This window comes from Abramis brama, assembly GCF_963993115.1.
Source record: "Abramis brama genome assembly, chromosome: 9".
Classification (NCBI taxonomy): domain Eukaryota; kingdom Metazoa; phylum Chordata; class Actinopteri; order Cypriniformes; family Leuciscidae; genus Abramis; species Abramis brama.
In genome coordinates this window covers 13564361-13588004 of record NC_139971.1, presented here as the reverse complement: position 1 = coordinate 13588004, position 23644 = coordinate 13564361, and the positions used below count along the sequence as shown (strand labels likewise).

General features: G+C 40.0%; 1 protein-coding gene across 1 annotated transcript in view; it reads right to left on the bottom strand.

Moving 5' to 3' along the window:
• Positions 1–21774: 21774 nt before the first annotated feature.
• Positions 21775–23644, bottom strand: part of mafa (MAF bZIP transcription factor a) — a 162320-nt gene continuing 160450 nt past the window's right edge. Inside the window, exon 3 of the mRNA XM_084124757.1 lies at positions 21775–22244. The gene's annotated coding sequence lies outside the window, so the exon portion shown is untranslated. The remainder of the gene's footprint in view (positions 22245–23644) is intronic.

The window sequence follows — 23644 nt, the reverse complement described above, 5'->3', positions numbered from 1 at the left end:
TCCACACTTTTATTAGCCCCGGGTCCATTGGACCCGAACATCTTGTGTGTAATATAAATGTGTAGGGGGGGTGTACAGTGTGTGGTCATTGAAAATGTGTTCTGATATATATTCTTCACAGAAAATGAGTTTGAGTCTGAGTTTGAAAAAATAATTAATTGTATCATTTTTCTTTTGATAAATACGGGAATGAAAACGGGTCCTACAGACCCGAACACCATACAACATTCCTTTGTGTTCTTTAAGAAAAATAAGGAGCTTGCAAAAGTTCACTTTTGCTCTCAATGACTGCACTTATGACGTAATGTTAATTATCACAAAAAATATTTAAATTTGTCCTGCCTTTCTTTAAAATAATTTGGGTTACAGTGAAGCACTTTTCTAGTGAAAGCTGAATGAGGCCAATTTGTAAATGTTAAAATACTCACTAGTTTAAAAGTATAGGCACAGGATACAAAACAAATAATAAAAAATGTGTTTATGATTTTAGTAAGACAAAATTGCTTATTCACCTTTTTTTTAATGAGTTTTTTTTTTTTCTTCAATTTTAAAACTACTTTGCCACAACACAACATCTAAATTAAGAACAACTTTACAGCTTAAATAATACACAAGATTCCCAGAATTAATGTAAGTGCTTTTTTAAATGTATTTTATAACATTTGATCAAGCTAAATATCTTGTGAGAACTCAACAATGATGTGCATGGTAATGATTCACACAATATCAGGATAAAAAAGTGAACTGTGAGATGTTTTGTGAGTACTATACAGTCAAACCAAATCTATTCAGACACCTTCAACATTTCTCACATTATCACAGTTTATTTGCTATAGTTTAGAAAATGGTAATAAAATGTGACAAGAACTGTCATTTCTTGTCATCAGTTGATATTTTACTGGTTTTGGCCATCATTCTGTTAGACGGTCTCACAAATGAATTAGGTTGAATAGCTGTCAGCTGTTAAATTTAAGTACACAATTAGATAATACCAATTTAGTTCACCCAATTACCAAGCAAAGCTTCATTTTGTTCAGTCTGTGGTGTAAAAAGGTCACATTAGCAATTAAAGAAAAAAACACTTAAACAAAACATAGTCAGGTCAAAGTGTCTGAATAAATTTTGGTCCAAAATTTTTAGAAATTTTACTGAAAGTCCACTGTATGAAGTATTTTTGGGTATAATATGTCACAGTTTACTTTATTTTTTGCCATCCTCGCTTACATAAATGAACGTCTCGGTTACATATGTAACGTCTCGGGTTACTATTGCATCGATACTCGATACTTTGGGGAATGCCTTTGGCATGTAGCGTCTGAAGTCAGCTGTTGAATTATTCCAATCTTGATTGGTGCAACGTCATTACGTCACTCGTGACGTCGCATGTGACGGTGATCCGGAAGCTATAAAACGGTCACAGGAACCAGGAAATGTTAGCTTCTAATTGGTCAAAGCAAGTCGCTCTCAGGGGCGTGAAAAGTGTGGCCGAGGGATAGTAACCCGAGACGCTCCCTTTCGTAAAGGGAACTCCCGCTGCATCGATACTCGATACTTTGGGGAACGAATACCCACGCCGCCACACTGAGAGAAACACGTCCCGGTATCAAGCATCTGGTACACTCACGGACGATAGAATGAGTAGAGGGCAGATCCAAACTAGCTTGTTCAAAAGATTTGGTGTAAGAAGGGGAGGTCAGGAACCGGAGGCTCCACTGACCTCATGGATGGGAAGCCCAGACAGTAGAAAGTGTTAGATAAGAGGTGAAGGCAAAAGCGCACCTTGAACTTCAGATATGAGTGGTTTCCGCAGATAACCAACTGTCTAAAAGGGGAATAGCTCCTAACCCCCGATATCTCACTAGATGGATTGACTCCTCTCAGCCTGAGGCCTATGTAGGAACCTCCAAGGCTATGACCTTGATCATCCGACACATGCGATGGAGGATGGAATACCTGAAGAATCATGATATTGCCTACAGGCACCTCAGTACCGGGGCAAAATTAATGCAGAGTGGCTCCCACGCTAGCAAGTAAGAGGGGGCAGCACCACCACTCTTCCAGGGAGTAAAACGAGCAGGAAGCAGACTCAATAGATTCTTCTATATATTCATATATACTCATATATATTCATATATGTCATCCACAGGACATGATGGGTGCCAGGGATAACCCATCAGCCTGATGCCAATAGGCTGGATGAAAGGATTCATCCTCCAATCTACAGGAACATGGAGTTTCAGTGGGAATGTCCCTACGTGCACACCCTTAGAAGCTTGCGGAGGGCACTAAGGCCGCCACAGAGGCCCTAAGCATGAACGGGAGATCCCGTTAGAGAGTAGGATGGAACACCAGTACTGAAGCCAGTAGGCAGTAATAACACTGGGTTCAGTGCCCTCCCTAACTTAATTGTTTAGTTCCTAGTAGAGTGGGGTTCTAGAATGGATGACCTGACCACCTCGGTGGAAAGGGCAACCTAATTATGGGTGGGACCCCCTCAGGGGCCAGACCCAAAGTCTCCATAACTCTGGTTGAGGATGAAATAATGTACCATCAGCCTGAGACAGAAGATCTCTCCTAATAGGAATTTTCCATGAAGGACTCTCCAAGAGACTCATAAGGTCCGAGAACCAAATTCGGGCCGGCCAGTACGGAGCTACAAGGAGTAATCTCACTCCGTACCTCCTGACCCTTTCTAGAACCCCAGGGAGCAGAGCAATCGGGGGAAAAGCGTACAGACGTGACCTCGGCCACATCTGTACCATGGCATCCAAGCCCAAAGGAGCTGGATGTGAGAGAGAGTACCAGAGCGGGCAATGAGAGTTCTCATGAGAAGCGACCAGGTCAACCTCCGCCCGGCCAAACTCTCTCCATATAAGCTCAACCACTTCAGGGTGGAGCCGCCATTCCCCGGGCCTTAGCCCCTGCCTCGACAGGATGTCTTCTCCCATATTTTCAACCCCAGGAATATAGATGGATCTAACAGAGAGAAATTTATCCTGGGACCAAAGAAGAATCTGATGCGCCAGTCTACAAAGAGGGCGAGATCTCAAACCTCCTTGGCGGTTGATATAAGAGACCACCGACATATTGTCTGTCCTAACAAGAACATGATGGCCTCTGAGGTCCACAAGGAAGTGCCTCAGGGCAAAAAATACAGCCAACATCTCCAAGCGATTAATATGCCATGTGAGATGATGGTCCTTCCAAGTGCCTCGGGTGTAACGGCCCTCCATAACTGCACCCCAGCCCATGAGGGACGCATCCGTAGTCAAAGTCTTCCTCTGACATGGTGCTCCCAAAATCGTGCCTTGAGAAAGGAACCATGGTTTCTTCCACATGACCAGAGAACGAAGGCATCTGCGCGTAACTCTGATCGTGCGAAAAGGGTTTCCCCGAGGAGAAAATCCCTTGTTCCTGAGCCACCACTGCAAGGCCCTCATGTGGAGCAGACCAAAGGGTATTACCGTGGAAGCTGCAGCCATCAGACCCAAAACTCTTTGAAAATGTTTGACAGTGATAGCCTGGCCTAACCTAATACTCTTCATTGTGTTCAAAATAGTATTAATACGAGCAGGAGACAATTGTGCCCGCATCATGATAGAGTCCCTATCTACTCCCAGGAACATAGTCCTCTGAAGAGGAGTTAAGGAACTTTTCTTCACATTGAGTCTCAACCCCAAGCACCTCAGATGACGCAAAACAACATCTCGATGTTGAATTGCTAGTTCCTTGGACTGAGCCAAAATAAGCCAGTCATCTATATAATTTAAGATACAAATCCCCTGAAGTCTCAATGGAGCAAGGGATGCATCCATACATTTCGTGAAGGTGCGAGGGGATAAGGCTAGGCCAAAAGGAAGAACTCTATATTGATACGCTTTTCCCCCAAAAGCGAATCTAAGAAACTTCCTGTGATACGGAAATATGGAAATATGCATCCTTAAGATCTATCGTCACAAACCAGTCCTCGGATCTGATTTGTTGAACGATCATAAGTATAGTCAACATTTTGAACTTAAATCTCCTCAAAGATTTATTCAATACCCTAAGATCTATAATAGGGTGCAGCCCACCATCCTTCTTTGGAATTATGAAGTACCGGCTGTAGAACCCGGAATCCCTCTGCTCTAAGGGCACATATTCTATGGCCTCCTTAGCTAAGAGAGTCTGAACTTCGTCTTCCATCACCTGAGCCTGATCAGGAGATACCAGCGTATGAACAACACCACTAAACTTCGGCGGTCTATGCTGGAACTGGATTCTATATCCCTTCTCAACTATACTCAGGACCCACTGAGATATATTTTGAAGACCTTTCCAGGTGTCTAAATAATCTACTAAGGGAATCAGTCTCTCAGGACTGACCTCAGATGTCTTAATATCATCTTTAATCTTATTTTCGGTGACCTGAAGCAATCTTCTGGCAGGAACAAACCGAATAATTTTTTCTACAGGCCTCGTGAGAGGTAGCGAATGTTTCAGGGTCATAGATCTCATAGGAACACTCTGTGAAGTACATTCGCTAGAAGTCGATTCGTCCCGAACCGCACTTGATGGCGGGAAGCAACATCGATTTCCTGAGGGCTCCGCGGAGCGAAGTTTTAAAAAGCTCACGCGGAGGGGGACGCCCTCAGAGGCCTGACTCTCCCGTCACGGCCTCTTAGCCGAAGCCTTCCTCGCCTGAATAACAGTCCTCAGTTTGGAAGGCTTCGGCTGAGAGTGTTTCCTCTGACTCCAGGCCCCTTGGGGGGGAGCGCGAGAGGAAACACTCTCCTTCTGCCTCAGCAGGTGTGAGGAGCTGGCGGCGGCCTCATGGGACTGCCCCCTGGCAGCAGCCCCACGAGACCTGGAACGACAGCGGGGGATAAGTTCCTTGAATGCGGCTGACTGTCGTTTCACCTCCTGAAACCTATCGACGACATTGTTGACACCGTCGCCGAAAAGGCCAGAAGGCGAAACTGGGGCATCGAGGAGACAAGCCCTGTCCTTGTCCCCGATGCCCGACAGATTCAGCCACAAGTGTCTCTCCGTAGCTACCAGTGCTGCCATGGAGCGGCCGATGGCACGGGCCGTCTCCTTGGTAGCCCGGAGAGACAAGTCGACCGCACGACGCATCTCCCTGATGTCATCGTAGGCGACCTCCCCGCTGTCGTCCACCTCTTTGAGGAGGTCGGCCTGGTATGCCTGCAATAGCCCCATCGTATGCAGACGACTACCAGCCCGACCTGCCGCCATATATGCCTTCCCAACTAAGGCCGATGTTGTACGGCAGGGCTTAGTGGGAAGCGCCGGAGCCCGCAGGGATGATGCAGCATCAGGGGAGAGATGGGAAGCAAATGACTCCTCAACCCTGGGCATCATCCCATAGCCCTCCTCCCTGGCACCCATTATATTTGAATATAATTGTACATTGGGGCCAGATATTCTGGAGGAGAAGGGCTTGTTCCACGATCAATGGCAGACTCCGGCGTAGAGGTTGCGACCGAGTCTGCAGGAAGCGCTCATCAAGCTTACTTTTCTTTGTCGCTTCCTGCGTCTCTTGTGGCCAATCGATCTTTAATTTGGCCACTGCTCTGGTCACAACCTCTAGCAGCTCCTCAAAGGCAGGGGAATGGGGTGGCGAAATTTCACATTCCCCTGCCTCGATGCTCAAAATATCTAGCTCCTCGGAACCAGATAATTCGAGCATCGGTTCCACTGCAGAGGCGGAAGAAGCCGCAACGCGGGCTTCCACACCCTGAACGGAACTATGGGAGCTAGCTTCAGAATGCTGAGAAAGGGCCGAAGCCGTCTCAGCATCATCCACTAGCTCCCTTTTCGATCCCCATGAATGCCTCGGCAGCAGCGGGACCTGATCCACGGGGATCACGAGCCTGACCATCATCATTAAACATGGCCCGGCGGGAGCGGAGCGTTCTCAGGGGCAGTGTTTCACAGTTAGCACAGACAGCGCCCTCGAGCGCTGCCTGTGCATGCTCCACTCCCAGACAAACTACACACAGCGAGTGTGTGTCACCCTCGCTCAAATAACGCGGACAAGGGGACGCACACTGCCTGAATAGTTTCTCCTTATTCGCCATAACAATATATATATCTCACAAGTGACAGACAACACCAAATAGAACAAACAGTTTGACATATAGCGCTTGCTGAAGACCAGAAGCTAACATTTCCTGGTTCCTGTGACCGTTTTATAGCTTCCGGATCACCGTCACATGCGACGTCACGAGTGACGTAATGATGTTGCACCAATCAAGATGGGAATAATTCAACAGCTGACTTCAGACGCTATATGCCGAAGGCATTCCCCAAAGTATTGAGTATCGATGCAGCGGGAGTTCCCTTTACGAAAGGGAACCCTCGTTCCCTCAGTAGGAAACGGAGACGTTACGTTGTGACGACGAATGGGGTTTTGCTTAGAAAGCCTCTCACCTTCGAGAATACAAAACGAGCCAATGGCAATAAAATGCCATGGATCTGCGGAATGTGCATAGCGTTACTCCGCCCCACCTCGTGGGTACATAAGGAAGTACACTGGCAACATGCAGTTATGTTCTCTCGCTGAGGAGCCAAGACTGAACTCAGGCATTCCAGCGGTACATCGGAAGTGACAGGGAGACATAACATTGCAAAGGGTTACATATGTCAAAGCCTGCATAGCCAGGCATAGCCAAGCCTAATCGTTCTCGCGACCCAGTGGGACAGGTTGGAAACTCTAACCAAGATCCCAAGAACTGTACCAGCGTGGTCATGCGAACCACAGACGTACCCACGATGGGGCAGTGAGGCTTAATGACCGGCCCGGACGTGGGAGGCGTAGCGTCCCAGTGTGGGAGAACGGTCATTTGCCACGTCCTGACAGAGGAGGCCAGGGAAGGACCAGCATTCAACGGGGGCCTGCTCTGCCAGGGGTCTGGCGACAGAGCGGGACGAGAGTGGCGAGGCTCGTGAGCAGCGCGCACTGTCATCTGAGACCACTGGTGGCTCAGAGATGGGTGTGTCAGTTCTTTCTTTAACCACATTAAGGTGCTGAGGGGGGTGGAGAACAAAAGATTCTCCCCCGGCCCTCCACCGGGGGAAGGAGTGGCCTGCTACCATCTCCTGTGAAGAACTGATCGCCATCTCTGAGCAGCCCATCTTAGCGGGGTGCGGGGCCGGAGTGGGCTGGGGCACCTTCCTGCGACCACCTCCATGGCGCGGCCCGGGTGAAGGCTGCTGCTGGGACCAGGGGAGGGGCGGGAGCCACAGGGAGTCAGCGCTCGCAGCACCAAAAAATCAATCGTCCAGCCGTGAGCGCTCTGCCCGGGAAAGCATGGCCGTCAACTCGAGATCTGACTCAGACAATGTCATCAAGTTTCCATTCATTTATCAATTAAAATCAAAGTATAAACAAGTCATACTGTCTAAGTACAGGATGGAAGAATGTCCTTAAGTGTGGAAATGGAATTAGTTGCGGAGCAATCTATTTATGTTTTTTTTTTGTGTGACTTGTAAACTAAAAAGATAATATAAGATAATAAAGATAATATAATTAAACAATTTATAATTATAAATAATTGTGGCCATTAAATGCATTGAATTAATAACAATAAGGAACAAAAGATCAAATTAAAAGATTGGTGACTAGTTGTTACTGGCAATGATGGGTTTTTGTACTTATTGAGGAGTCTTCTTTCCTTGTCTTGGAATCAGTAGAATGGTTGTGAGTTAATATTGTTGATTGTATAGTTACTGGAATAGGACAACATAAATGTGTGTCAATTGTCTTCTTGATTATAGTAAATGTATCTACTGCTTAAATGTATAAAAGGGGGTAGGCATCAATAAGCTTAAGCTTCTGCCTACTCCTTTTGAGCATCATATCCACATTTTTTATTTATTTACTTACTTATTCATTTGCGCATGTATCTTTCTTTAGTTTTGCCTACTGTGCTGAACCTTGTTACTATGTAGAACTTTGTGGAACTCAGATGCTCAAATAAATAAAGATGATGATGATGATGATGATGATGATGATGATCATCTCCCGAGGACTCCTGCCCACCTTGTGATGCAGCGATGGACATAGTTTCCTCGTCTGGAACGCCGCCGAATGAAACGCGAGGACCGAGGATTTATCGTTGGCGCTTTGTTCCACACTGTCACCCTCAGGTCACCCTGTCCACCAGCCAAAGTACCACCTCTCAAAGAGGGGGAAGATCGTGGTGTGGATGAGGGGACTATCGCTTTAGAGAGGTCACTGAGTCTCGATCGCAATGGTCATGTTCCCGCAATGAGAACATAAGTCATCCACAAAGGCTGCCTTAGCGTGATCTAAGCCCAAACACGCAAGGCAGCGGTTGTGCTCATCAAACTGAGAAACAGTCCGACCGCAATCAGAAGTGCACGGGCGAGACATCTTTAAAAAGACGTGCCACACGCAAGCTCTTTTGTGAGAGGGGAAAACTCCACAGAGTGTTGAAGCGACCAGGGAGAACACACAACTGGCAGATCACTGCACAGATCAGCAGGCAATGTGAACTCACTGGAGATCGCCATCACACCAACACCTGGAGAGTAGCTCGTCTCGAAGAGTGAAGAGAGACAATCTCAGAATGGCTTGTGGAGTGAAGAATGCTCTTGGCTCCGAAGCGAAAACATAACTGCATGTTACCAACGTACTTCCTTATATACCCACGAGGTGGGGCGGATTTACACTATGCAAATTCCGCAGACCCATGGCATTTTCTTGCCATTGGCTCGTTTTGTATTCTCAAGGTGAGAGGCTTTCTAAACGAAACCCCATTCGTCGTCACAACGTAACTCATAGTGACCACGAAAGGGAACTATAGTGTGCTGCACCCACTAGTTGGGATCTATTTCAAGGTTTGCTTTCTCGAGCAACCAGGCACTATTGTTGTGCAAATGAGCGGACCGGAGCGCGTTAAGGGTTTTCTGTTAGAACGGTGTTGTGTAAGCGGTCCCTAAGTTAATAACTAATGATCTTTGCAACGGAAGTGAATCAATCAAAACTAACTTTAGCTGGACAATAACTTTATTCTAGAGCTGCTGTAAAGCCAAAACAATATCTGTTACTTTAATTTCCTATTATCACTGTAAAGCTGCTTTGAAACAATCTATATTGTTAAAAGCGCTTTATAAATGAAGGTGACTTGACTTAACTTGACTAGTAATAAAAAAATCAAAAATGATATCTGGTGTCTGAATAATTTTTGGTTTGACTGTAGTTACTGTTAAGAATCTTTCCCCATCCTTCTCTGTTTGCAGAGAAGTAAAATCCTGGCAAGTAAAAGACTTTGTTCATAATAAATGTAAGCTCACTGATTTACAAAAGCTTGAAATAGAAGAGCAAGCATTATTGTAATGTTCCGGCAATCATTTCAATTGCAGCTACAGCAGCAGCTGAGAAACAAAAAATTTAAACAACAACAATCCTTCAGCATGCTGGCATTCAATCGTTTCATATAGTGTCAGTGTAATCTCACTTGTACAGTTTGTCAAACTCACAGAGAGATTAGACATTGTAACATTCGTCATTTATGCATTGTGGGGCACGGTCGCTGCGGCGGGTAGCCCTGTCGCCTCACAGCAGGAGGGTCAACATTTTGAGTTCAAGCTGAGCCACTAGTCCTTTGTGTCTGGAGTTCGCAAGTTTTTTCCTGTGTTGCTGTGGGTTTCCTCCAGGTGCTCAGGTTTCCCCAAGAATCCAAAAACACACAGAACAGGTGAAATGGAGACAATAAATGACCTGTATGTGTGTGTGAGTGAGTGTGTGTTAGCCCTGCAATGGACTGGCCATAGATTATACCCTGAACATATTTATAAATGACTTTTACATTTTACTTTCATTTTCCTTCATTATGCCCAAATAAAAGTATTTCATTCTCTATATAAAGATATTCATTACCAGGATCACAGCCATTTAAATAGCATGTACAAAAAGATCACAGAGTGAGGCTGCAATCTTACAGAGATCAGAGCTGTTTCATACTCAAGTGCTTTCTGCTAAACCACTAGCAGAGACTGTGTGCTTTACACACACATACACACACTCCTGCTGTTGTCTTATCACTAAAGTGTGACAGACAGCACTTGGCAATTGACACGCACACTTGATGTTATCTGGCCAGGGAGTGTGGCTGCGCTTTGACTGATGAGAGAGTGTCACTCACACTTTGTTTATCTACGCTGGTGGGAAATGTAGCTGCTAAAGAGAGCTTTCTCTTTCATAATATACCAGACCATACTAAATAGTGAGCAGCTAGAGTATGACTGTGTGTTTGTGTTTGTGTGTTTACAGATTGCAAGAGAGGACATGACAGGAAGAGAGTAACTGGAGAATTGCTAATTATATGTCAAATTGGGGTTTACTGAAAAGTAATGCAGCTGGCAGTCACAATAACACATATCTGATGCATGACAGAGAGTTGTTAGTAGCAGTAATAAGCAAAAAGCAGTGATTATTGCTTTTCATTCTCAAGTAGAGTTGTGAAGCCCAGTTAATTTGTTGTAGTGAACTAGTTGAATCAGATGTTTTTTGAATATTCATTAAAGGAAGTTAAGAACAGTTTTAATAATCGCACATCAAATTTTGCTGAGAAATTACCCCCAAATGATTATTTAAAATAATTATTGTGTTAAATGAGAAAAGCATATAACAGACATTACAAAAAGCAGCTTTTTTAATCCAACATTGAATTTATTTATATTTATATATAATTGATATATTTACAGATCAAAACAGTTTGGCTACCAACATTCTTCAAAATATCTTATTTTATGTTCCACAAAAGAAAGAGAGGTCATACAGGTTTGAAATTATAGAATTTTAATCTCTGGGCAAACTATCCCCAAAATATTATTATTAGGGGTTCAAGCACGAAGTGCTGAAACCCTATTGTAATTGCCCTGATTTTTATTATTTTTCTTCCGCCGTAAAACGCATTGTGCAGCCCAAACCGTAAGGGCTAGAGCTTTGAAACTTTGCCATATGGTAGTACAAAAATGGAGGAGAGGTTATCAAATTATGACCCCGATTGGCCCATAGGTGGCGCTATAGCGACCAAAAGCGCGAAAGTGGTCATAACTCCTAGACCGTATGTCGTAGACTCAAGTGTCTTATATCCCTGTAATCCTTGGCTCAAGACGAACAAAACGTATATCTCCAATTTTATTTCCGCCATGATAGATTTTTTCCGCCATTTAGAATTTTGTCGAAAACCTACTTTTGCAAACTAGTCCCTGGTTTTTCGCCCGATCGGAACCAAACCAGTGCAGAATTGTTCTCTGGAGTCTGAAGATCAATAATTATCGAAAAAAAGTTGAAATTTTGATTCACGGTCGCTAGGGGGTGCAAAATTAACGTTGTGGGAGGAGCCTATTTTACTAAAATGTCTATAACTCAAGAAGTAATTTAGTAAACTTCACAAAACTTGGTACACGTGTAGGAGGTCAATCTGAGGTCACAGTAAAGAAAATGCATCGATTGGCCACATGGTGACGCTATAAAACAAAAAAAAACGTACAGACACCTGACCTTTTATCCGAATGACTTGAAATTTGGTATACAGTGTCTTGGCCCAAGGGGCCATGTATGTCTAAAAGGATATTGGCGTATCTCGAAAAACATGGCAGCCATTGGCCAATGAGGTTTGAGCACCTATTAAACAAGGTTAACGAAGTCCGATCGGAACGAAACTTGGTGGGCATGTTCGGCTCAAGCCCCTAGAGGTCTGTAAGAATTTTGAAAGAAATCGGCCACTAGTTGGCGCTAAAGAGTTTTAAGGCTCTGTAATCACGTGGTGTAAAAAATTTCGTCACAAAATGCATATCATTTGATAGATCTCCTCATGTTGAACAATTTTGCCTCAAGAACCACTGCTGTCAATCAAACCGTTCATTAAATATTCGCGAATATGTTAAAAACCTACTTTTGCGAACTAGTCCTAGGTTTTTTGCCCGATCGGAACCAGACCAGTCTAGGACAATTCTCTGGACTCTCTAGATCAATAATTATCAAAAAAAAGTAGAACTTTTGCATTTTGATGTCTGTAATAGGGTCATTTATAAAATGGGCGTGGCAAAATACACTAAAAAGCCTATAAATCCTAAATGAAAACTCAGAACTTCACAACAATTGGTGAGCATATGTAACATAACATCATTAACAAGCATGCAAAATATCATGTAGATCGGACGATAGGTGGCGCTATAACTGTTAAAAAGCTTTGAAAACCATATATTTCCTATGGTAAATTGCCTGTATTGGCTGTAAATGGACTTTTCCATCTATTATTTCAGTGGTTAAAAGCTTTCTAAATAAATCTTAATGTCTTAAATGCTTATGTGCTTAAAGGCCTTAAATGCTTGAACCCCGATAAATGCTGCTTGCAGCTTTAATTATTTTTTTAATTTTTTTTAATGAAATTATACTCTAAATAAGAAACTAAAACTGCCTGTAGGTGGTATTAAATGTCTAAATAAATAAGTCATTGAGTCATTCTTTCATTTGATTAGTTTAAACGGCTGATTCATTCAGGAATGAAGTAAATGGCTCTCTTTATGAATGGGCAATTGAATCATCGGTTCACCTGAGTGATTTATTCAAAACACGGATTTATTCAGAAACAAAACACTGCTGTGTGTTCTGCTCTGGCTTCATTGGTAACTTTTTCATTGGCAAAATTTAGCAAAAACAGGCAATATTGTCTCTAAAATATTTTTACTTATTTATTGAACTGTTGTATAAAATCAATTTCACATTTCCACTCGTTCTATACAGAACAAAAACAGCACTCGCGTGATTGCTCTTGTTACTCATGTGATATTGCAATACCCTATGATATAAATATGAGACAAAAACTCATTTTTAGGGGTATTCTATACTGCATTCTATAGGCTGCAGTTGATATTCGTCAACCTCCGCTGCCCTTAAGGAGGCGTGGGGATGGCAAAATATGACATGAATTTAAAAAAAGATATATCAATGATTGCATTACCCCGAGAAACAACACAAAAGTATTGAAATATAGCTTTTTACCTCACATATTTATTATTTGCATCACCTGTTTTGCGTTTGCTCGCAAAAGTTTCTTGGAGAAACGCAATACTTGCAAGCAAACGCAAAGGCATTGAAATGTTTTTTTTTTTTTTTTCTTCTAACTGCTTTTATGAACAATGTGAAAGTTACTGGGCTGTTCATAAGTTAAAGTGTCCAAGAGTTAAAAGGTTTGCTGAGCCGTCTCTAGCTGTGGCTGCAATCAACCAACCAAAGCAGGGCTGTGTTTCCCAAAATCATTTTGAGCCAAGTTGATCGTTGGTGGCAGTGGTTTTATGATTTACTTAGGCTTGCGATGCATTTTGGAAACGCAGTTCAGGTCAAAGATGAAGGTTTTCATAAAACATGGGGATATGCAAGAGTGTGTGTGCATAACAGAAGGTATTCTAAAAGACAGATACTGAAGGAGAAGTTTGGCCCACTGCAGGTGACAGTTGATATGCACATATGAACTATAAAATGCCCACCATCAAAGTTGTCTTTGTCAACCAGACTGTTGTCTTTAATTGTACACACCAAGAGCTATAAGCATAACTATAATGATACTTATATTAGTGGTGGTCACACCATTGGACAATATTGTTCTGTTTTTTCTAAGTGCACGCTGAGTTTTGTCACCTGCTGCTTTAAATGCACGAGCTCTTCTGATTGGCTGTTAATATTTTTATTGGTCATCAGGTGGAAAAATTGATCGGAAAGTGATTTCAACAATATCGTGTTATTATCATTATAGTTGTGGTGTGGACTCTGCTATTCTTTTATATTTAGAGCGATTTTTAAAACTATATCTTTATCATTAACGTTATAGTTATGGTCCTTGGTGTGAACGGGCCTTAAGGCTGTAGGCACCATGATTTTGCTAGATGTTAGATGTTTCTAAATTGACATATTTTGTTGCTCCCAGCATAACATTTCTGTCTTAGAAACATTGTCCCAAGACTTTTCATGCCTCTAAAATCTTATCGGAAGAACAGACTGACAAGGATCCTGTTCCTGATCCAGGGACACTTTATACTTGGCAAAATAATGGTCATCATAAGACTGTGGTGTAACTGTCTTTTCAGGGTCAGTATAGTTCATGTTTAGTCAAAGACTTGTTTTTGTTGTCTAATCATTGGTTAATTTAGTAACACAAAGAATCATCAATACAAAGACAGTACCTTGTTACAATAATTATTTATTAAACTTAAACTTTTTGTGGCACATTTTAAAAACGTTCATTTTCTATTTGTCATCATCATAACCAACCCGTCTCACATTTAAAATTAATTAATTAATTAATTAATTAATTAACAAAAATATAATAAAAAGAAGAATAATGTTAATAATAATAATGATAAGAGGAAGAAGAAACAAGAAAAGTTGACAAGTATCCATTGATGATAAATATCAGGCATGGTTATGGTTGAGGTAATGCATATCTCAAGCCCATCTGAAGACTTTTTCATTAAGATGACACTATCAAGACATTTAAGATGGATCTGTTGGGACAAATTCTCGTATTCTTATTTTTCATGAAAAACATATAGGTTTGGAGCTTATACATATACAACAATCAGCATATACATTGCTCACCATAATCATTACCACAATATTATTGACAGCACTAAATTAAAAAGGGAAGTCTTAGCATTTTAATAATATACAAGTATAATATTTCTACAAACCATTGCCAATAAATGACCATTTAAATGCTAATAATATGCCTGCTATATATTCTAAAGACTGCAGACATTTTTTTTGTAAGAATAAAATGTAAGAATATTGTTTTTATATTTATTTAAACATATAGTAAATAACAAATAAAGACATAGGTTCAGAAAAAAAATAATAATAATACTTTTTATGAATTTCAGCCAGTGGCACTATATCTTTCAATATGTCCTCTGTTTATATATATTCTGGCTATATAGTAACTTTTTCATTGGATTGACTATAGCTATAGTATTTTGTCACACCATACTAATGGGCATCTCATAATATTTATTGTTTCAGTTTTGCAATAAAATTGACACAGTTTGAGAGCTCAGACTTTGTTTAATCATAAATAACTTAAACACAAAACAGTCCAAGGGTGTTTAGCTTGATATGGAATTTCTACTTAAACTGCTCATTGCAACTTCTGACTCAAAATGCTAGGACATGTCATAAATGTTGATTGATATGTGTTTATGACTGTACTGGCTCCTTGCAGACCTCCAACATTTCCATGACCAGCCGAATGAAAAAAAAAAAAAAAAAAAAAAAAAAAAACAGACTTGAGATTTGCTTTGTTTCAACCTCATTTTTACTCAATAGACAGAATGTTGATGAACCAGGTAATGACTCTGATGAAAGACTCACCTAATCATTTAACAATACATTAAATATAAATACATTAAAAAAAAAGTTTCTGATATACCATACCCCCCCCCCCCCCCCCCCCACCCACAAACCCTGTACATGCCATTTTAGAGATTTGAATCAATTACGAAAAAGTACCTGAACAGATTGCTAATGTATCGACATGCATAGTTGGGTCATATTCATACAATTATTTACAGTTACCTGCATGAAAGAGAGCTTTTCCCTTTTTCCTGCTTTGTTTTGCTTTTTGTTTGGCTTTCATTCTTTGTCACAAAGTTCAAAGGACATACAGGACATGCATGTTAAAGAGAGTGAATGAAACCTTCAAACCAAAAGCCAAACACCTAAGAGCACTGATAGAGGACTCTGCCTCCCTCTCTGGATCACTTCAACTTGAACAACACCCGCACCATCTCCATCCATCATGGAAGACATACTGACAAGGGTGTTCTTACTGTGATCTGTCATGACATCTGTCAGACCCTGAATTGTAAGGTATTGCTCTAACTAGTACAGTATTAGCATCTGTATACTCAAAAAAGGTCAATATGGCTCTCTGTGTCCAAAAGTAGGAGAAATTAAGAAGTCATAGAGATACAGTAGACCACATGTCCCAGAGAATAACAAATAGTCTAGAAGAAGATTGCATTAGAGTGTAGCACATTTGGATATGGAAGACACTGATTAACAAACCCTTGAGATACTCCTGTAACATTAGTCATTGGCAAATTCCACAAGGGGTTTAAATATTGCAAAAAGCAAAGCCAATGTTTTGCTTTTTTAATTGATAGGCTTTATGATGAACATGCAAATAATTCACCCAATCCTTTTTTCCTTTACATTTCCCTATCTTTTTTCACCAGATGTACACTAATGTATCAGTCTCCATGGGATAATCTAAAGATGTATGTTTGTCAAGGGGCATGTTTATGTGATATCCTATAAAACTTGTGGCAGGGGTCACTCCAGTCAAGCAGTGGAGGGATTTCTTCATCCTTCAGTCTAGGTGCTCCGAACCAATATGACACAATGGCTATTTCCCAGCTAACATTACCCTCAGGATATGACCTACGCCCATCTATGCCTCATCAAAGCCAGGCTACAGGCCTTTGTGTAATATACACTTTTAACACTAACATTGGAATAATGGGGAAGCACTAATTAACCTTGGCTGAAAGAGCGAGCCCCTGTAGAGACAGCTTTACAACGGGAGCAATATTTTTTAATTGTGCCCAAGTGGCAGTACTTAAAAAATGAAAATTATAGTTTGACCTTGATTTTTATTTGAACCCCTTTGAATTTGAATAATTCCTATATTTTATTTTATTTTATTTTATTTTATTGATAAAAAAAGGAAGCCTAGCAAATGCCTAGTAACTTGTATTCAAAATGATTCACTGACCACTCAACTAGGCACTGAAGTGTGCTTCACACATTTACCTGTGACCTTTGTTCATGATTCAGAAAGCTTAGGTTCACATTTGAAGACCACATGCTTTTCTTCATGGTTAACCACACAGATAATGCACAAACATGCTAATTTCAAGGAAATAAACTGATCTGGTCTGGTCAAAGTTATGATGAAAAAGGAATAGTAAACATTTTATTTTGTGTCTTTTCCTTTGTCATGAAGAAGTGTTGTGCTGAGTAGCTTTATAGCATAAGACATCATCTTCTTTATTCCAAAGGAAATGGCTCATCTCTCAATGAACAGGCACTGGTGCACATCAACTAAATGAAGGTGTCAGACTGCTTACTGAAACGGCACAAGCTGAAATCCACCTGTCTCCAGACAATTTATTGCTCCCATCAGTTTACTTTACAGGATCTTGATATTTCTCAGATATTTCTTTTTGGGGGCAGGGCAGGTAGAAAGGATGACCTAAATTAAAGTCTGAGAAATTAGTTGTTTTATAAAAAGTGTAACTTGCTCCTACAGAAAGCTCTGCAGATTTCAGTAAAATCAAAATACTTATTCACAAACAGGACAGCAGTTAGACATGTTTGGGTCTGGTACAAATTCGTCATCATGGGTCCATGCCCTCAGGCTCGGATCAAAATTTCCAGTTGTCCCTCCTTATTCAGGAACCATGTTCACAAAGCTATTACATCTCTGTCCCTCTCCTCATGCATGCTTATTTATTATTTATTATTGTTGTTGTAGTTATTGTTTATTTTGTTTAACAAATTACCATGTTCAAATCCATTCAGCAGATTTTCCCTTAAAATGAAGGAATGAAGCACAAATCGTCCATGACACTTGAGTGATGTGTGGAGATGACTGCTTGCATGGATGGAGGTTTTGGGTATGTTGATTTAGAAAGGAGATTGAGAAGGATCTGGCGCCATGGAGGGGTTGGAATTACAGAGTGGTCTGCAAGAGTAATCCATTTGACCTCCTGAACCCACACCTAAACCATGTCTGCTTCCAGGCAGCCCCTAATCTTTACAGTTCTAACTCAAACTAAAAGATATAAAGGCTTACCCCACAAATCCACTTCTCAGACGAACATGGCATGAGCACGTACAAGTCTCTGTGATTAGAGAGAATTTTGAACACGTCAGATCACATTCATGCAATCTGAAACTTATCTCTAACAATAATACAGATGATATCCATTATTAATTTTATAGGTCACACTTACAATGTCATATTATACATATCCACAATAAAAGACAATTTTGTTCAATATTGTGTGGTTACTTAAAAAAAAATCATTAAATAAAAGTCTTAGCCCCAGCAGGACCAACAAAGCATTTCATGGGTAAACTAGCTAGCTGATTTCAAACTGGTCAAGTGATGATGGTGCAAATCTCCAAAGCAATAAGACACAATAGTTATTTTCCACCTCTCATCAGTTCAAGAATTTAGGAGCCTGGGGGAGACTAATCCAAGCAATAGGACACAATGGCTAATTTTACCAATTTACATTCCTCTTAGTGAGTTGTACTGTATGTGGAGCCACAGTTTGCTGTTTCACCTGCTAAAAGTCTGTTCTGTAATACAGTAGCTAATCCCCATCTTCATATAATAACACAATACATGCTATAACTGCTAATGACCTGTATGGCACAGCTTGTTATGATTAAAGCCTTAAAGGCTATTATGTAATTACACAAATATTTAACAAAGGGACACATAAGGAGTGCGGAATTTGTAGCATTGTTAAATTGTTTTTCTTTTTAAAGGGGCTTTCTGTAGACCACAGATTCCAATAAAAAACACAACCATTTTTGTGCCCTTGGGTAGGTCAAACGTAGCTATTTTTTGCATGTTCAAGGATAAAAAGTAATTAAAAAAAAGTAAAATCTTGTTCTTACAATTTATTTTATCATATTTTCTTACCATTGGGATAGCCCTTATTACCTTGACCCTTTTTTTCTAAATACAAAAAAATTCTCAGCCAATACTTCTTTCCCCCACTCACTCTAGCTTTCCCGGCTGGAGATTAATGAGCTGCTCTGTCCTGACAGCTTGCATGTCTGTGAAGGAGAGAGGAGTGGCCCAGCACTTGATTAAATGGAGGGGCCGTGCATGTTTGTGTATGAGTGTACAAAGGGTGATCTGGGCTCGTGCAGTGATAGAGAGAGCATGGAGAATGGGGGAGGTAAATCTGAAATGGGACAACACACCTAGAATTCCCTCCCTACCATCAAGATATCCATCATTTTAATCTGCTTCAGCTCGGGGTATAGAGTAATATTTCTTGACCTTTAATTACACTAACAGCCTATTGTTTGCACAGTGAACAATACCATTATGTAGTCTGTCTGTTTACGTAATGTTTAGCTACAGCTCGGCGCAGCACATTTTGACTGCACTCTTTGAGAAATCAATACTAAATAATAGTAATAAAAAAAGAATTTTTAAGTGCAGAGATTTTTTCTTCCTTTTAATTTTTGGACTGCTTGGTATTTTACCAGAAAGCCTGGTAAAATATATTATTCAATTAAAGAGCACTCCTTAAACATATTATTTATGATGCCATGGATCGAGCGGTCATTAAGCTAATATAGATAAACATAAAACATAATAAAATAAAATTCATATAAAAATAAAAAAATAAATCTGTATAAATTTTGTAAAACTGCATATTCATACTGTTGATATGTTTGATTTGATGATATTTTTTGTTGAGCAAACAAGAGAGATGTGTGATATTTGATGAATTTTGTCATCATAGGAATATGTATTTTGAATCTTTTAAAGGTCAAAAATAGGGCAGTATTAATCTGCAATCTGTACATCTCTAAGGTACAGGTGTGGATCATAGATGTTGTTATGATTTAGATAAAGGTCAAAGTTGTGAATTAGAACACTTCCAGTCTGTTCATTTATTGTGTGGCAACTGTTTGAGCACTCGCTCTCAAAGCGCACTAATTGTCACTAGTAAGTGACTCACTGAAATGTATAAATCCCTTATGACACCAGTAAAATAGATGGCTTTTGGCAAGCTGCCCCGCACCATTCTGTGTGCTGCTGTTTAATTGGACTGCCCCACTTCACATTTTCCTTATGTGCTGCTAGGAGCTACATAAACTGATTATTCATAAAATACATCAAATGATTTTTCGACTGCTAGTTGGTTTTAGCTGAAGTCTTCAACGAAGAATTCATTCTTAACTTGGAAAAGAAAAAGAGAGGTGACATATATATATATAATAAAACTGCCACTGATTATAATTTTACAATTTTTTAAAACTTAAACTACTTCTTAATCTAAAATGTAGTTTTTGCCTTTGACCAATCTTTCAGTACTCTTTTAGCTATGCATCAGCATGCAGATTACTATTGATAGTAGTTTTACATTATGTACACAACCTAAACTCTTTGTTTCCACTCTCCTATCTCTTTAGTAAGCTGTGGTTCCAGCCAAAGCATTATCAGTTCAGTCGAAGTGTAAATTTGTGTGGCGTGTGGACACATGTTAGTGCATTGGCTGGGTTGGTCTCTGAAAGATACACAGTTCACAAAAAGGTAAAAGGTGTTGGTGATGATGAAGATCCTCAGAAAGTTGTCTACGTGTTTGCGTGCACTTCATGCGTCTTCAAACACAGCATGTCTGCAGAACCAGCCGAGTTTTTTTTATGCTTGTGTATACTCCAATCTATCCCTTACAAAAGTGGGCTGCAGTGCTTAAACTCAGACAGGCAAGGCTGTTCATCCATTCACCAGGTTAGGCATCAGCCACTGTCCCAGAGATGAATGAATTCAGATTATTTTTGAAGGATTTTCCTTCCAAGAGGTTCAAAATCATCCACACCCTACTAATGCAGGTTAATTGGTCAGTCATAGAGTCATGGAGGGCCACACATAGTTAAAAGCTCTCAAATTTTTCACATGCAGAGAGATGAGAGACGAAAAAAAAAAACACTTCAGAAGGGAAGGTGTCTGTATTGTACACCTATAATAAATTCAACTGAACCAGTCGAGATTGTATAAACTCTGTAATATGTTATATAAGTAACTGAATTGTTAAAGTAAATGCTGTCTGTCTTTTCTTTTTTACATTTTTTTTGTCTTTGCCTCTATCACACCCCAAAAATAATTTACTCACCCTCATGTCGCTCATTTTATTATTTGTAGTATTTTATGTGTTATGCTTGCCATGCAAATTTTAATGCCAGTGATACTAAATCTTGCATCATAACCAAGAGTGGCAATTTGAAATATGTGGATATACAAATGAGATTTGAGAGTTGAGAGGCAATTGTTTTTAGTTAACTTAAACTTTGTTTTGTTCCTTACACAAAGACATTGAATGGCTTCAGAAGTCTTTGAATAGAGTGTATATGTTGTATAGACTAATATGTATTTAAGAATATACTTCAAAACATCTCAGTGTGTGTTCTGCGGCAGAAAAAAAGAAAATTTAGAACAACCTGAGGGTGAGTAAATGATGACAGAATTATAACTATTTTAACAAATTAATTTGTATTAATTTAGCAGATATGTGCTACAGATTTAGACACTTATTGCCAAATTTCCTGTGGTTTATATAGCTTGTAGTAACATGATTTAGGTAGCACATGATTTTAGTGATAATGGCCTGTCATCTATTGGTGTGTGTATAGCAAATCCTTACTCTCAAAAATAAAATTACTTAGTTTGAATGAGAGGAATCTTCATTCATTTGATCTATTTTGTTGTATCTGTATAGATTTACAAGCTTTTATTGTTTAAATTAAAATAATTGGTATCTACATAACTTGATTGGGTTTGATAAGGAAATTATTTGAAGAAAAAAAGAAAAAAAACTAATTTTTAATCCTTGCCAGATTTGTAACATATTTTTTAGTTATAATGCTTTCTTTTAACTTTTTATTTCTAAATTATTTGAAATGATGGCTTGAGACTAGCTGAAAACACAATTACTCATGATAAAAAACAAACAAAAAAAAAAAACACATATATACCTGGTTGCATAATTACAATGTTGGAAGAAAGTCACCCACAAAGATGCTGAGTGTGGCCATGAAGCGATGTCTGCTGATGTACTAACAATAACATGCACTGATGTTTTTCACCTGAAAAGAAAAGAGTGTTTCCAGCAGCAGGATAACATCCTTTCCACAATGTTAGCTGTCTTCTGATTTAAGTCTTGTTATCACTTTTCCATTTTTTCTTCCGTTTGATATGTTTATTTGTAGAAAAAAGAAGCTGTAGGTGCAATCTGAGGAAAATGATCTATCAAAGGATTCGGTTCTTAAGAACAGTGCCAGGGGAAAAGGGGGAATTATGGATTCGATTCTCGTTGCATTGTCTTCAGAGAGTTTGAGGTCTTGTGCTTTGTGGAAGGCCTTGTGCTGGGAGTCATCATGTCAACTGCCACTGTGATATCTGCAGTGAGAGAAAGTAAGGAAAATAGAAAGGAGGTAGAAGAAAGAAAGAGACATAGATGAGTAATTGGTTGTGTGCATGTGGGACACAGGAGACATTCTCTGAAGCCAGTGATGTAAAGTGAGTCATGGCTGTTTGGGAGGTTGTTTGTCCAGAAGAAACCAAAAAGTAGGGTGACCACCCTGCGAGTGTGAGTCGGCCATCATCCACACCTAGATTAGTAACGACAGCAGTCGCCGCTTGGGGTAACACCATTTTCAGATTCAATTAAATCCATGCCACTGGAGAATGCTCATCACCTCTAATGTCTACTACCTGAAGTTCTTCACAAACACCCCTCCAAAAAGAAACTAAAAAAACATTGAACCATTGTGAATGGCAAACCTACACATGCATTTTAATAGTATGGGAATATTGTTACAATATATTTTCTTCCACTTCTATTCTTTTTTTATTTTATTTTTACTTTTTTTTATCATTATTCCAAAAATGCAATGAACTTCTCACTTTGTCATTTTAGCAACTTTTATTTTTACAATTAAGACATCAGTTTTAGTCAGTTGGGATGCTTTTTTTTCTTCTTAAATAAATCATACTGATAGACAGGGTTTAAAATTAAGACTAAGAATGAAATGCAAATGGCGTTTTTTGTTCATAAAAAAAAAAAGTTAATCACCAGGAACCCAGCTGTACTTTTAAGTTGAGCTGTTGAATGGCAGTGTCTTCGCTGATGCTTAATGACATAAGTAAAAACAAACAAACAAACCAGCAAGACATATTTACAGAATGTTTGTCAGTTCCTTTTTGAGTTAATCAATTGCTGTGTTTCAGCTGATGCTTTGGGGAACACCTTCCTGACTGCGTCTGAAGCACATGTAAAACTAGTCCAATCTTGATTGGTGCTGCGACAGCTCGTGACCTGTGCTGGCGTAAGGCGGAAGCTATAAAGTGAAGCTGACAACACAACGGCATCAGCTTTCTGTCTTCAGCAAGCGCTTTGTTACTGTCTGTCTTATTTGTTGTTGTCTGTCCTTGTTGAAAAATATAAAAAAGAAATGGCGAATAACCAGCAGTTTAGATGTGTGTGCATCCTTGCCCTCGTTACATCACGGGTGGGGACACACAAGATCACATACATGACCAGCATCGGCCAATAGTGAGCCTACGAGGTGACGTACAACAAAGAAGCGCTGCACTGTTACACTACGTGAATTCACTCAGGCCCACACAGAAGAAAATGAATAGTTGAATAAAGTCGTTATTTTTGTTTGTTTTTTTTGCGCACAAAAAGTATTCTCGTCGCTTGATAAACTTATGGTTGAGCCACTGTAGTCACTTGGACTATTTTAACGATGTCTTTACTAACTTTTCTGGGCTGGCAAGTTTCGATCCCATAGAAG